Source organism: Bos grunniens, chromosome 6, assembly GCF_055505025.1.
Source record: "Bos grunniens cultivar Pamir isolate PY7600 chromosome 6, Bosgru_T2T1.0, whole genome shotgun sequence".
In the NCBI taxonomy this organism is placed as follows: Eukaryota; Metazoa; Chordata; class Mammalia; order Artiodactyla; family Bovidae; genus Bos; species Bos grunniens.
Window position 1 is genome coordinate 49940187 of NC_141170.1, and position 16608 is coordinate 49956794.

Consider the following 16608-nt stretch of genomic DNA (forward strand, 5'->3'; position numbering starts at 1 on the left):
GAGTCCAAAGGGAAAAGATATATCCAAAATGCACTATGTTTTTCTGTATAGTTTAACTCAAACTTGAATTTTGCTGTTCATAGACACTCCAAAGAAATGTGCTGTGTTTTTCTTTTTGCCAGCCACAAAATCAAACTTAAGAAGACTGTAATTACAGGTAACCATGTACTTTTCAATCCACCCCCCCCCCCCAAAAAAAGGTGGTAATTCTATCATGCTTACATGGTAAAATGATTGTGTACTCTATAAAGTTTTTGTTTAACTGTTTTTTTATACACACACACACACAGACATACAAAAGTTGTCAAGGGGAAATTTGCTTTGAATCATTTTAGCTTCTGGAGCTTGATTTTTCAGTACCATGAGCCTGTACCAAGCCTATGATTTTTCTGTCTGAAACACAAAGGCTGAATTTGGTATTCTTATTTTAGGTCTAAACCATCTGACTGTGCTTTAAAGAACACAGGAAAGAAAGAAAGAAGAAAAAGATGGGCAAAAGCTCTTCAGATTCCAAATATCAAGCAAAGAACCTACCTACCTCCACCCCACCCTGCCTCAGACCATGACACTGAGAGTTACCCCTTCTCAGAAATACATAGAATTAGTATAAAGGAAGAGGAAGGAGCAGGAGAATTGATGTACATTGAAGGCTTGTTTTATTCCAGGCTGCAGGTTAGGGATTTAACAAGCAAAAATCTCCTTTTTCCTTCGTGACAGTCCTAAAAGGTAGATGCCGTCATTACTTCCCATTGCAGTTTTCTGCTGCTGCTCAGTAAACCACCCCAGCCTTCACGTCTCACAGTTCTGTGGGTTGACTGTGCTCAGCTGGGTGGTTCTCCCTTGGGGTCTTTCGTGTTGTTGCAGTCAGACAGCAGCTGGGCTGGAGTCATCTGAAGCCTCAATCTGGGCTGGACATCTGAGATGGCTTCTTCACTGACATCCCTGCATGTCAGCTGGAATGGCTGAAACAGCTGGGGACTGGCCAGTATCTCTCTCTCTCTCTCTCTCTCTCTCTCTCTCTCTCGCCTCTAAGTGTGGTTAGCTCAGGCTCCCTCACAGCATGGCAAGTGGCTTCCTTTAGGAGTATTCTAAGAAAGGAAACAGAAGCTGTCAATCTCTTAAGGCCTGTGCACAGCAGCTGGCACAGCATCACTTCAGCTATATCGGTCAGTCCCAGAACTGACCCAGATTAAGGGACAAGGGGAATAGATCCTCCTTCCTGAAAAGCAGACATTGGCATCCTCACCAGCTTTCCAAACCCTGATCCATTGCTCCTAAGCCTTCCATGGTATCTGGAAAGGACTAAATGACTGAATAAGAGAAAAGGAAAGGTGCTTTCCTAAAGGAACAAGAAAAACCCACCAGAGGCGAGTCTCCTGCATCTTCACTGAGGATGACTTGTAATAGTGTTTCAATCATTCTGTTTTAAAAGTTAAGAAGAACCATGGCTCAGAAGCAGCATCTGGATGAAAGAGGGGAAAGAATTCATTTCGAGCTGCTCATTTTCTAAGAGCTTTCTGAGTGTGGCAATAGCACCAGATGGAAGTAAGTGTGATAGAGGGTTTTCACCCAGTGGCTCTGTGCGCTGCGTGTTGAATGTCTTGCAGCTCTGTGCATTCCACTGCAGAGAGTCATGCCTGGTACACAGTGGGGGCACAGTGATTTTTTTAAATTGTCAACCTTCTCTTTAGCAGAGGCTGGACTGAAAGAATAACTAAGCTCAAGAGACAAAGGAGGGAAGGCAGATTGGAAATCAAATAAAAAGGATACATGCGCACACATACACATACCTCTTGCCATTAGAAAGATTACCTATTGACAAGAACAATTTAACTTTGAAAAAAGTTAAGATCTTCAAGTTCCTCAAATGGGCCTTCCCTCCCCTCTACATACCTTGGTTGGTTTCTATGGTAGCGAATGACCCACACTCCCCACCCCCCTTTCCACACTCAGAGAGAAAGAAGAACTAGTGTTCTACAATTATAATCCCTTGCTGCTCTACCAGATTTTATCTTTCTTATTCTGGAAGGTTTCCTCCACTCTCTTTCTCTACTTGAATGTAGTACATAAAGTGAAGGTAAAAGAAAAAGTGGAGATAATCCTCCTAGTCCTTTAGGGCAAAATTGGAGATTTTCTTCTCCTCTCAATGATTTATATCTTAAAGCCTAAGTTGTTTTTTTCTGGCAACATAGAAGACCTATTTGATAAGTAATCAATGACAGTGGGGCTTCCCAGGTGGCATTAGTGGTAAGGAACCTGCCTGCCAAGGCAGGAGACATAAGAGATGCAGATTCAATCTCTGGGTTGGGAAGATCCCCTGGAGAAGGGAATGGCAACCCACTTCAATATTCTTGCCTGGAGAATCCCATGAACAGAGGAGCCTGGCGGGCTACAGTCCATAGGGTTGCAAAGAGTCAAACATGACTGAAGCAACTTAGCACACACACACTGATGACAATACTCAGAATATATTCAAGGTTTAAACATTACTTGCAGCAGCTAGTGAATTTCCACTGTGTTTTCATGGAAAGTAGGAAAACTCACAGGGTGCATTTTCCCGAAGCCTTTTAAAACATTGAGCATTAGGAACTGACTGCATTAGTTCCTAATTATTAGGACTGCATATTATTAGTTCCAGGACTGCATTATTAATAAAGCCATGATTCAGGTTCCCTTAGTTAAATGAAAAGTCTTACAATATCAGCACTAAACAGTGTTAATTTTCTCTGAGATCGTTTTCATCTTCTTTTCTCCAGTGCAAATAATCCTGCAAGCATACAAGGATCCTGCCCCTTCTCTCTCCAACCCATTATTTGCCCAGAAGACTAAGGAGCCAAGAGGAATAAGAATTGGTCCTGCAGGAGTGATGCTCTTGGGATATTGACAGGATTCTGGGATCAGGTGATAAACATAAGAAGAAACGGTTCAGAAAGAATCAGACAATTGAGCCAATTGTTTAGTAGAATCATTGGTTCCAAGTTCCTAAGCAGATTGGACACACCTAATATTTGCCCTCTAACTTTTCTTAGGGTGCTTAAAAGGTCACCTCAGAACACTTCAGTCATCCTTATTTGTCTTTGCAGAGAAGGCAAAGCCTCTCCCCACAGCCTCAGCTTCTAAGCATAAGGTGAGAAGCTAAAAGGAAATTAAAACTTCATAAATATCCAGCCATGTTATGAGAGAACAAACTTCTGCTTCCCTTCATTCCAAAATTACCTGGATGGCGGAATTAACAGGACCGAAGTCTTGTTTGGGGCCAAAGCTACTGATTCTCACTGCTTTAATTAGCTCTCAAAATCACAGGAACCATCAAATGCTTTCTAAGCCCTAATTAGCATCTCTGGCTCAGGCCATTCAGGAGTGTCTAAAATATCACAGGTCATACTGTGAATTATAGAAATGGCCCCCAGGTTAGTCAATAACCAAGTTATTTGGTTCATGAAATATAAATCGTGATGTGATCATTTCTTAAACAAGCATGAAATTCAGTCACTGCCAAAAAATAAGAAAACATTTTCATTACAACAGAACTCTATGAGAGTTTAGAATTTGCACCAAGATATTTGCATTGTTAATGCATCTCCCTTCTGATTAAAAAAAAAATGAATAGCAGATGAGAAAAACGTGATGCGATCGCTTTTAGGAAATGCACATATGACTCATGTACTCACTTGATTTGACAAGGGTACTGGTTTCTATATAAAGAAACAACCTAGTCCCAAAATAGAGCTTCACACAGCAGAATGTAGCTCAGAGAGGAGTTACACATTCCAAGCCTGAGGAACATGAAGCTTGGTATGCTGGGCCATCTCTGCCGGGAATGTTGTGTGAAGTCCATTATTAATTCATGTGGAATGTAAAGCTAGCCGCTCCATGACCTTAGCATTTGTCAAGCTAGGAAAACTGCAGTGTAGCTTGAGACAGTTCTTACCTTGCTCTAAAAGCAAACAACAATGACTTATTTTTTTTTTCTTTTGCAGAGAATATGTGGTAGTGGTTTAGTCACTAAGTTGTGTTTGACGCTTTGCAACCCTATGAACTGTAGCCCACCAGGCTCCTCTGTCCATAGGACTCTCCAGACAAGGATACTGGAGTGGGTTGCCATGCCCTCCTCCAGGGGCTCTTCCAGGCCCAGGAATTGAACCTGGATCTCTTGCAATGCAGGCAGATTCTTTACCTACTGAGCCACCAGGGAAGCACCTAAAGAATGTATACTACCATATTAACTAAAAAAATATGTTTAGCTCAATAGTAAATAAATTATAACAGTTTTTGTGCTATATATATGTTGAATATCCATTAAGATTAAGCATATGAAAGTGCTCTATAAATTATCAAGGTTTAATACTTTTAGATCTTCATTATGAGACTGAAGCAGAGTAATGTTCCAGCCTGGATCATCCCATAATCAGTTGTTGGGAAGTATTCCATTGACAACAGGCATGCCAGGTAGTGCTAGTGGTAAAGAATCCACCTTCCAATAAAGGAGACATAAGAGATGCAGTCTCGATCCCTGGGTCAAGAAGACATCTGGGAGGAGGGCATGGCAACACGCTCCAGTATTCTTGTCTGGAGAATCCCATGGACAGAGGAACCTGGCGGGCTACAGTCCATGGTGTTGCAAAAAGTCAGACAGGACTGAAGTGACTTAGCACACACAAGTCTATTTACATTTCAGTCAAATCCTCCCTCAAATCCCTCTTTACCTGGGCCTAAATGTGGAAACAGTCTGCAAAGAGCAAGGCTGAATAAAGCCTTTCTTGTGTTTATTTGTCAAAACATCCAGCCAAGGCATTCCTCTCTCCCTATCTGCAGGCAAGAGGTGGAATCATGTCTTTTGGACCGGCCAGTGTACTGCTTATCAAGCAGACCCACTCTGATTTGAGGGCAGAACGTGGCCGGCTCCCTGAGGTCATGGCGCACACCCAGCCCAAGAACATGTGGAGAACAATTTCCAGGCAGTTGTGCTGTACAGCAGCCGACTCAGGGAATTCCTCAAATTGCCCAAGCAGCATCTTAAAGGAGCCCTAAGCAGCTTCTCCCTCATTATAATGAAACAGCCCTGACCTACAGGAGGCCCTTCTGTGGCATGACCTGTCCTGTTCCTCCAGCCTTCCTTCCCAGTTCACCCACCAGGCCCAGGGCCACTGGAATATGCTGCAGCGTGCTGTATCCTTCACCCTTCATGCTACACTATTTGCTTGTTTATTGTCCAACTCTCCACACTGGAGTATAAGCTCCATGCAGTAGAGATGTGCTGCTCTTTGTTGCTTCATCTCCAGAACCCAGAAGCATGCGCATAGCACATACTCTCACTTACTCATGTTCGTGCTCAGCTGCTCAGTCATGTCCGCCTCTTTCCAGTCCCATGGACTGTGGCCCACCAGGCTCCTCTGTCCAGGGGGTTCTCCAGGCAAGAACACTGGAATGAGCTGCAATGCCCTCCTCTGGGGGATCTTCCCAGCCCAGGGATTGAACCTGGGTTTCCTGCATTGCAGGTGGATTCTTTACCATCTGAAGCACCAGGGAAGCCCACTAACACTTATAGGTATTGTGAAAAGTGAACAGATGAAAGAATCTGTGCATTTTCTAGGGACTGAGAAAGGAGGTGGTGAAGAGAGCCTAGGAAGCTAGAACTGTAGATGGGAATGGTGGGGGAGTCAGGAGTGGGCACAGGGAGGAGAGTGGGGAGGAGAACGCAGATGGAGAAGGGCTTCAGAAGTGAAGCAGGCTCCCAGGCTGCTCCAGGCTCTGACTCAGCCTTGGCTCACTGTTTCCACTGATGCCAGGAGACGGACTAAGAGGGTGGCTTTGCGGTCAGAGGTTATGGTCAGGTGGAGAAGGTGGAGAGGGTGCTACTGCCGGCTGACTGGGGGCTGGGGAAGCAGAATTAAGACCAATGGCCCAGACTCAGGGAGAGGACAAGGAAATGACAGGTGGTGGTGAGGATAGCTCAAGAAGAACATAACAGGCAAGTCAAATCCACTGAAATGCTTCAGAAACTAAAGGACTGGCTAAAAACAGAATAGGAATATGGGGAGTGTAGCTCAAGCAACAACATTCCACGCAGGTAAGCAGAAGCAGAGAAAGGGGTATGGCATCTCAGGGAGCTAAGGGACTAAGGGAGTGAGTGTATCTGGGATTTGGATAGGCAGGTGATTCTTGAATCTACATGGGCAGGTTGTCCGTGAGGAGGGAGAGAGTAATGGTGAGTGACTCTCGGACCTTCCCGGCGGCCAGTCCCTGTGCTACACAGCCAGCCTCCAGTCTGTGCAGAGACAGGCAGGCTGGACCATAAGCTTACAGTGGGCTAGGACTGTATTCTCTGTGCCTGGCAAGTGTCAGGCACATACTGGTGGTGGTTTAGTCACTAAGTCGTGTCTGACTCTTTTGTGACCCCATGGACTGTAAACCACCAGTCTCCTCTATCCATAGGATTTCCCAGGCAAAAATACTGGAGTGGGTTGCCATTTCTTTCTCCAGAGGATCTTCCCAACCCAGCAATCAAACCTGGGTCTCTTGCATTGCAGGCAGAGTCTTTATCAACTGAGCCACTGGGGAAGCAGGTCTCGGTAAATAGTGGTTGATTAAAATTAATGGCTAGAGGAGATTTTGTGCAGGAACAGGTCCGATGTGGCTTTCTATCATTTATTGTCTCGTGTGGGTCTTCGCTTGGTCCTGAGGGGACTCATGTGCCTTCCCTGACAATGATAATTAATACTGATTAGGCATAGGCCACATGACAGGCACTGTTCCAAGTGCTCCATATGTATTGAGTCAGTTAATTGTCGCCACAAACCCATAAGACAAGGCTAATACTGTTGTCTCCTTGTTTAACGACAAGCCCAGAAAAGCTCAGCACTTTGCTCAAGATGATATAGGTAAAAAGTGGGAAAGGCAATGTCTGAACCCAGACAGTCTGGCTCCAGAGCCCTGCCACCCACAACCTATTGCCCCCTTCTCAGTACAGTCCCACCTCCCTGGAGCCAAGTCTCCTCTATCCTCAGCCTTCATCTTGCTTGTTGATCTTTTGTGCAACTTGCAGGTGGAGAGGCTTTGTATTTGGAAAAGAATATGTGAAATGCAATGATGAAGAGGGCAGCTGACTGGGGAAAGACTGGAGTCCCAAGTTCTGTGTGTGTGTGTTTGGTGTGTGGTGTAGCAGGAGTTGCAGCTGTTAAAAATGACTTCTCATATGTATTTAAAAGTGGCTTCTCATATAATCCACCAGGGTAAGAGCATTTCCCAGCCACAACTACAGGGCTGGGATGTGACCAGGGTGTTACTGGTCAATTTAGGATCAGAGCCCAAAAGTGGAGGATTGTTTCATCAGAAAAGCAGCGACAAAACAAAGACTTTTAGCTTATTCCCAAGGTGGGAAGAGGAAAGAGTATCACTTCTTGAATTTAACTTAAGCATTCAGTTCAACTACCTCTTCATTTTGCCCAGAAGTCTCGAGGTCTGAAAAAGAGACTATAGCCAGCCCTCCACAGCTATGGGTGCAAAACCCACAGAAACGGAGGGAAGACTGAGCATCTGTAGATTTGGGCCACTGAGGGGCCTGCTGGAACCAATGCCCCACCTGTACTGGGGGACTGGGTACTTAGAAATGAATGGGTCTATGGGGTGAAATTCCATTTAACTTCAACTGTATGCCTGGTACTCTGCAAGGTACTTTAAAAAAGGAAAAGTGGCATTCGTCTATTTCTCTTTCCACCTTCTGTCCTCCTATTATATAACATCAGCCCTATTCAGAGCAGAGATAATGCCTCACAATAGGCCTGGTGCTCAGTGACCAGAAGCACATTTGCTGAACACTGGTGGCTGTTGACAAATGCCGCAGTCCCACTTGAGCATTGAGTCATTCATAGACCCTCTGATTGCTTTGTATGTTCTTCCCATGTGACCATTATGTACAGGTAACAGGCTTCAGCAGGGGTTCAGAGGAGAGTATTCTAGTTTGTTCTGCATCCCTGGCAAACATATGTTCAATTGTCCTCATCAACGTGATGCTGAAAGTTTGAAAAAACTGGTGCTTTTTCAAATGTTAACAGAGGAAGATACATCAGACATACTAGGTATTTAAATATGAAGTAGGATCTGTTTACTTGTTTAAACTGTCATGTACGGGGGGCCATGTGAAGGTCACTGAAATAATTTGGCATGATTCCTGCTCCCAGGGAATGTGTAGTCTGGTTAGGATGGCAAGATTTACGGAGGGAAGAATGATATATTGTGATGCATACAAAGAGTGTCAAGTTGTACATAAGGAGAAAGAGGAAGATCAATAGGGCTGGAGTGGCCAGGGGAGGCTTCTCAGAAGCACTAGAAGTGGAGCTGGACGTTGAGGGGTGAGTGAACTTTGGATAAGAGAGTGCATTTAAAGGGGAGGAATGAATGTGGCATCGTAGAGAGGGGTAGAAGAGGCTGCCCTGATGAAGGAATTGTGCCAGGATGGAGTGGGAACTTGGCTTGGGTGAGTAAGATGTAGCCAGAGAAAGCATTTGGAAGCTGGCAGGCAGGACATTTACACTGTGCCCAAACCCAACAGGGAACCCCAAGGTCCCGCAAGGCAGAAGGTGCTAGCACAGTAGGGTTTAAGGAAGCAAAGGAAATGAGAGAAGAAACATGAGACCCTAGTTAGTGTAAAAAATGGACCACAGTAATGATAACCTACTGTATAGCGCAGGGTCTCCACTCAGTGCTCTGTGGTGACCTAAGTGGGAAGGAAATCCAAAAAAAGAGGAGCTATATGCACACATACAACGGATTCACTTTGCTGTACACCTGAAACCAACACAGCACTGCACAAAACTGTACTCCAGTAAATATTAGTAAAACAAAAAAGAGTATCACCTTAACAAAAAAACAAAGAACAACATTAGCAGAAAAAAAGTGACCATGGTTTAATGGCTAACTTGAATTATGGTCCATTTATGACATTTATTTTTCCATAAGAAATAAAGAAGTTAAACCACTGATACTGGTGCCTTGACAGTCCAGGAGCAAAAGTCCACATGCAGGATCAAGCAGGAATAAAAGAGAGATGGGGAGAGGGGTACAGGCCAGGAACCCTGAAGAGTTCGCTGCTAGAGTGGAACTTGTCCAGAAGTTAAAACAAACAATCACATTTCTTAAATGGAAAGCAGCTAGGCATGGGAACAGGATTAATCTAGAGGCTGATGCCATCCAGTCAATATTTATGAATAGAATTTTAGTGAAAAGGAGAACCTTGGGTATTAAAGGAGAGAAGCCAAAGCACGACCAACCAAGATTTCTTTCATTCATTCGTCTATTCATCAGCAAAATATTTTGAATGCTGTCGCTGAGTTGCCTGATTCCAGGGAGCCCATTCACATTGTTTTCCATATAAATGGCACCACTGCAGCACCATGTGGAATAAATATAAATTGGGCCTTTGGAGTCGTGCATCAAGGTAGCCTGGATTGCATGGCTACTATGTGTCAGGCACTGTCCTGGTGCAGAAGAGTTAGGTTCTGGGTCAAATCTAAGGATATTTTGTTTTGTTTGTTTTTTCTTTTTGGCTGCATCACACAGCATGTGGGATCTTAGTTCCCCAACCAGGGATCAAACCCGTGTCTCTTGCATTGGAAGCTCAGAGTCTTTACCACTGGACTGTTAGGGAAGTCTCCTGGGGTCAAACACAAGAATAGAAACAGCCAAGGCTGACAGTTGAAAGGGCACCGAAAAGAGAGTAAGACATGCATGTGTGTGTTGTGCTTAGTCGTTAGTCATGTCTGACTTTTTTGCTACTGTAACCCGCCAAGCTCCTCTGTCCATGGAATTCTCCAGGCAGGAATACTGGAGTGGGTTGCCATTCCCTTCTCCAGGGGATCTTCCCAACCCAGGGATCAAACCCAGGTCTCCTGCATTGCAGGCAGGTTCTTTACTGTCTCATCTGCCAGGGAAGCCCTATAGATAAGCATGTACACATCCCCAAAGCAAATCCTGCCAGATCCCAGGGATCAGCTCTTGTTTGTGCCCACTCATTCCTGTCTGCCCATTAGAATAGATGCGAGGAAAACTGCAGGCAGAGAGGTGCTGAAGAGGGAGAGGTGAGAATTAAAGCACATTTATAGACAAATGCTAGATTAAAAAGTTGCCTCTGCTAAGCCCCCAGGGGGTTGCCTTCCTTCGGTGATGAAAGGTCAGTATGAGCGCAAACAGATCCAGCCCCTCTGGAGACAGATCAGACACCTGAAATGACTTGATTCTCTAGTCTGTGCTGTGGAACAAATGGTTTTACTCCCTCTGGAAGGCCTCTGACAAAGAATAACAACAAACCTGTTATGATACCTTTCTCTCTACCTCATTAAACACTTACTTGAGTGAGAAAATTGAAGTCAGTAAAAATTTGTGGACTTCTCTGCCCTCATTTCTGCAAAACTTCAACTTTTCCTTCTCATCAGCTGCATGAGTTCTTGAACATGAGCTAGCAGTCACATATAGGTACTAGGGGGGCACAGGATGCTTTGAGGAAGTGGATAGTAGTGCCCCACTGATGGTTTATATAGTAGGAAACTGGCTTAATGTCACAGCGGATGTCTGATTGCTTACAATGATGAAGAGTGATTTCCATAGAAAGCTTGAGTCAGCAAAGCAATGGAAAAGCTGAATCTTTTCCATGGAAAGCCTCTGCTCACAGCTGTCTCCCACTCAAACCGAAATCCCTCAGTCCTGGTCATTGTTGGAGATGGGGTCATCACGGTGTCAGTCTGTGATGCTGAAGAATAATCCATGATGTTTAGCTGAGAGAGCAGGGCTGGTCTCATCTACAGAGCAAAGGAGCAAGGCCAGTGGAATGGTTTTCATCTTATCTAGGGACGATAGGAGAAGAAGCTTTCTTTTCAAAGTAGTCAGGATACTTTCTACAGGGAAAAAAAATGACAGAAACTCCATTTAAACTGGCTTAAGGATCAATATCGGAGAAGGCAATGGCACCCCACTCCAGTACTCTTGCCTGGAAAATCCCATGGATGGAGGAGCCTGGTGGGCTGCAGTCCATGGGGTCGCTAAGAGTCGGACATGAGTGAGCGACTTCCCTTTCACTTTTCACTTTCATGCATTGGAGAAGGAAATGGAAACCCACTCCAGTGTTCTTGCCTGGAGAATCCCAGGGACAGCGGAGCCTGGTGGGCTGCCGTCTCTGGGGTCGCACAGAGTCAGACACAACTGAGCGACTTAGCAGCAGCAAGGATCAATATGAAATTTCTAAGCTTGTGTAACTGCTCAGAATATCCAAAGGTAGACTTGGCGGGGGTTTAAGTATGGCTGAACATAGGGGTTCATAGGCTCTAACAGTGTTCATAAGTCCACAGGTCCCAGGCCGGCTTCTCCTCTCTTGCCTGTTTTCTTTTCCAGGCAGGCTCTAGCCAGGTGACTTTCCTTGGAAGCTCCAGGCTGAGCTCAGCCACACAGCGTGCAACTCTCAGCTCAAAGAGACAACCTCTCTCCCAGTATCTCCAGAGAAAGTTCCAGGACTGAGTCTCATTAGCCTGGCTTGGGTTATATTTTCAACCCAAAGGCAATCATCTCGACCAAGAGGATAGAAAATGATGATTGATGAGGTGTGGATCATATGCCCAGCCCTGGAGCAGTGCAGGTGAGGTCTGGATTCCCCACTGGATTGCTGGGACCAGGAGTGAAAACAGGCTGCTTATAATTAGGAAATGAATGCCAGGCAGGTCAAAGAGCAGATCTCCAGCTCATGCCCCCCCCATGCGTAAATGAACAGTCTCTTCTGGGGTCTTATTTGACTCATATGGGTCCTGGACTGTGACATTGAAATAGAACAGGGCCTTCCTGGGCCCGGGTACACTGTCTTAGACTCCTTGAGAGCTTTGTACTTCCCTTGTTTCCTTTTAGTGTGTCTCTCTGGAAGACAGAAAAATGGGATTTAGATGGCATTTATGAAAGGGCCTTTATCTCCAGTGACTGGCCCGCGTGCACTGGACAATCAGAACATCATGGGGAAGGTTGAGGGGAGGGCAGAGATGTTTGTATTCCCAGGTCTAAGTTCCAGCTGTACCACCTGCTTCCCATGTGCTCTTGGACACGTTAATCAAAGGAATTACTCCCTACCTCAAAGACTGGTGAGGATGTGAACGCTTGAAATTATGAGAAAGTACTTGATAGACTATTAGTAGTTACAGTAATAGCTGTGTGTCAGTAATACATTATATTTCTTGCTTTTAAAATTTTCATTTATTTATTTGGCCATGCTTTTAGTATATAAATTATAAATATACAAATGATAAGTTATTTATTTATATAATTAATATATAAATATTTATTTATTGGGGTCTTTGTTGTACATGGGCTCTTCTCTAGTTAAGGCAAGCAGGGGCTACTCTCTGATTGCGGTGCATGGGCTTCTCATTGTGATGGCTTCTCTGGTTGCAGAGCACAGCCTCAGTAGTTGTGGTACTGGACTTAGCTGCTTCAGGGCCTGCGGATCTTCCCAGGCCAGGGATTGAACCCATGTCTCCTGAATGACAGGCAGATTCTTTACCACTGAGCCACCAGCGAATGCCTATTTCTTGCATTTTAAAGTAAAGAGAAATGAGTCCTAGAGAGGCTAAGGAACTTAGTCACAGCTACCCAGTTGGTAAACAGTAGAGCTAAGATTTGAATCCCGGTCTTTTTCACCCCAAAGCCTACATTTCCTCCACCATGCAGATAGTGGCAGACACCCCAGGTTGCCTCCAGAAACCATCTCTTTCCCTCATCATTCTTTCTTCCTCACCAACAAGACCCTATTTTGCTGTGGGTAGAAATGGGCCTAGCTCTTCATCATGCCTCATGATTAGTCTAAGCTAACCCTAACTCTCCCATTTCCCTCTATGGGATATTTACTTCCCCAGGCTCCTTTGCCACAAGAAGTGACCAGTGAGATATAAAGGGGAGTCTTCTGAGGGAGGTTTTGGGAATCACCTTCCACCTAGTTAAAAAGAAACATAGTTTCTTCCTTTCCCATTCTCTTCTGCTTGGACCACTTGTCTGAAGACATATGCCTGGAGCCGTTGCAACCATCTTGTGATCATAAGGTAGCAAGCACAAGGGTAAAAAGCCAACTTGATGGCAACACAGAAGCCTAGCTCTTTATGATACCTTTGAGTTAGTGAACAAAATGAGTGAAATCACCTCCCTCCAGACTTTCTGTAAGTAAATAGTAATAAACGTTCTTTCATTGTAAGTGATCACTGCCAAATGAGATTTAAACTGGTACAGCCTCTAGTTTTAATTTGAACAGAAGAGTAAGGTAATTCTCTCTGCACTTCATTTTTCCCTTCTATAAAATAAGGTTGTTGGACTAGAACACATCTAAGGTCTCTTCTTCACTCTGCTGCTGCAGCTGCTAAGTCACTTCAGTCGTGTCCGACTCTGTGTGACCCCATGGACGGCAGCCCACCAGGCTCCCCCGTCCCTGGGATTCTCCAGGCAAGAACACTGGAGTGGGTTGCCATTTCCTTCTCCAATGCATGAAAGTGAAAAGTGAAAGTGAAGTAGCTCAGTCGTGTCCTACTCTTAGCAACCCCATGGACTGCAGCCCACCAGACTCCTCCGTCCATGGGATTTTCCAGACAAGAGTACTGGAGTGGGGTGCCATTGCCTTCTCCGCTTCTCTACTCTAGTGGAGATGGAAATGGCAACCCACTCCAGTAATCTTGCCTGGATATTATCCCATGGACAGAGGAGCCTGGCAGGCTACAGTCCATGGGTTTGCAAAGAGTCCGACACAACTGAGCACGCGTACTCATGACTCTAAGATTCCCTCATTTTGTGACTACCTCTGAACCAGGGCTGTTAGGGGACCCTATAAGCCATTCAGTCCAATTAAAGAAAAAGGCCCAAAAGGAGTAGCATGTGGGGGTATTTTGGAGGCCTTGGCCTGAAGGGACATATTGTACAACTTGGCTTAGAGGGCCTAGTACTGCTTTGGCTGAGTTCACAGACCTGCTTTATTGAGGCGTGACACTGGAAATACTTATCAATCTTATAGCACAAAATCTGACCTCAAAGGGACCCAGGCTGCACAGTGCACGTGGGATGGTCGTCAGCCAAGACTGAAGTGCAGCTGCCCTTTCGCTTTCCTGCTTTCCACCCCTGCCAGGGCTTATCCCAGCAGTGATTACTGTCTGTGCCCACTGGAGCTCCTACCACCGTCTGGAGCCACCAGAGACACCTTGGTCTTGTGGTTTGCCAGAAGAGTGACTTCCGCCACCATTAGAGCCAAGGTTTCTGCCTCTGACATCTTGGTCCTTTCCTGAAACAAAATTTGAAGATTAATTGTAATTGACCAAGGAAGGGCATTGTGGATTCTGCCACCTCCCTCATCCCCACATCATTTACCTTCTCCACCAGGACTGTCACCAAGACCACCATAACCACTAAAGTTTTTGCCCATCAATAAAGTGGATTCTATCACAATATCACTCAACTTTATTATTTACTTCCATACTGTTCAACTAACCTCTTGAGAGGAGTTCTTCAGTGTCTAACTTAGCCAGGTTGGCAGGCTTTCAAGAGCCTTCTCTTGAGAAAAGCTTGTTTGGCTCGCCTTGAAATTTTCTTGTCCATCCACCTTCAGTGGCCTTGCATGCATGGCTGCTTCTACTTCTTCCACGGGGGCCTGCTGACAAATGCAATGTCTTTGGAGTGATTGGTGCCTGCCTCTTCCAACACCTCGCAGTTGGTCAAAATTCCCCATTGTTCACAAAGCTCCTCAGGCTCCCGTAGTTCATCTCCAAGTTCAAGGCCCCAGTGAGGAGCCTCTGTAGCCATGGGACTTCAACATGGTAGTTGTTATAGCAGACACTGCCACCACCTTCCTCAGAGATATCCACAACAGAAAGAAGCTGGTCCAGACCAGACCCCAGAATTTCTTGTTTTCTGAACTGAGTCAGGCTGGTGAGACACACTTTCATTCTTTCTCTTCAAAAGCAGACATTACTTTGCCAACAAAGATCCGTCTAGTCAAAGCTATGGTTTTTACAGTAGTCATGCATGCATGTGAGAGTTGGACCATAAAGAAAGCTGAGCACTGAAGAACTGATGCGTTTTGCACTGTGGTGTTGGAGAAGACTCTTGAGAGTCCCTTGGACTGCAAGGAGATCCAACCAGTCCATCCTAAAGGAGACCAGTCCTGGGTGTTCATTGGAAGGACTGATGCTGAAGCTGAAGGTCCAATACTTTGGCCACCTGATGAGAAGAACTGACTCATTGGGAAAGACCCTGATGCTGGGACAGATTGAAGGCAGGAGGAGAAGGGGACGACAGAGGATGAGATGGTTGATGGTTGGATGGCATCACTGACTCGATGGGCATGAGTTTGAACAAGCTCCAGGAAATGGTGATGGAAAGGGAAGGCTGGTGTGCCACAGTCCATGCGGTCACAAAGAGTAGGACATGACTGAGCGACTGAACTGAATTAACATACAGCACTGTATAATTTTAAGGTATACAGCATAATAACTTGACTTACATACATCATAAAATGACCACAATAAGTTTAGTGACCATCCATCATTTCATATAGATACAATGCTAAGGAAGTTTTTAAGTTTTTCCTTGTGTTGGGAACTCTTAGGATTTACCCTCTTAACAACTTTTCATACAGAACATACAGCAATTAAATATGTATCATGTTGTACACTATATTCTTAGTACCTAAAGACTGGAATCAAGATTGCCGGGAGAAATATCAATAACCTCAGATATGCAGATGACACCACCCTTATAGCAGAAAGTCGAGAGGAACTCAAAAGCCTCTTGATGAAAGTGAAAGTGGAGAGTGAAAAAGTTGGCTTAAAGCTCAACATTCAGAAAACGAAGATCATGGCATCCGGTCCCACCACTTCATGGGAAATAGATGGGGAAACAGTGGAAACAGCGTCAGACTTTATTTTACTGGGCTCCAAAATCACTACAGATGGTGACTGCAGCCATGAAATTAAAAGACGCTTACTCCTTGAAAGGAAAGTTATGACCAACCTAGATAGCATATTCAAAAGCAGAGACATTACTTTGCCAACAAAGGTTCGTCTAGTCAAGGCTATGGTTTTTCCTGTGGTCATGTGTGGATGTGAGAGTTGGACTGTGAAGAAGGCTGAGTGCTGAAGAATTGATGCTTTTGAACTGTGGTGTTGGAGAAGACTCTTGAGAGTCCCTTGGACTGCAAGGAGATCCAACCAGTCCATTCTGAAGGAGATCAGCCCTGGGATTTCTTTGGAGGAAATGATGCTAAAGCTGAAACTCCAGTACTTTGGCCACCTCATGCGAAGAGTTGACTCATTGGAAAAGACTCTGGTGCTGGGAGGGATTGGGGGCAGGAGGAGAAGGGGACAATAGAGGATGAGATGGCTGGATGGCATCACTGACTCAATGGACATGAGTCTGAGTGAACTCCGGGAGTTGGTGATGGACAGGGAGGCCTGGCATGCTGCGATTCATGGGGTCACGAAGAGACGGACACGACTGAGCGACTGATCTGATCTGAATTTGCCTTATAGCTGGGAGTTTGTACATTTTGACTCTATTCATCCACTTTCTTCTCCCCACCCTGACACCCTTTTGCTCTTTAGTGGC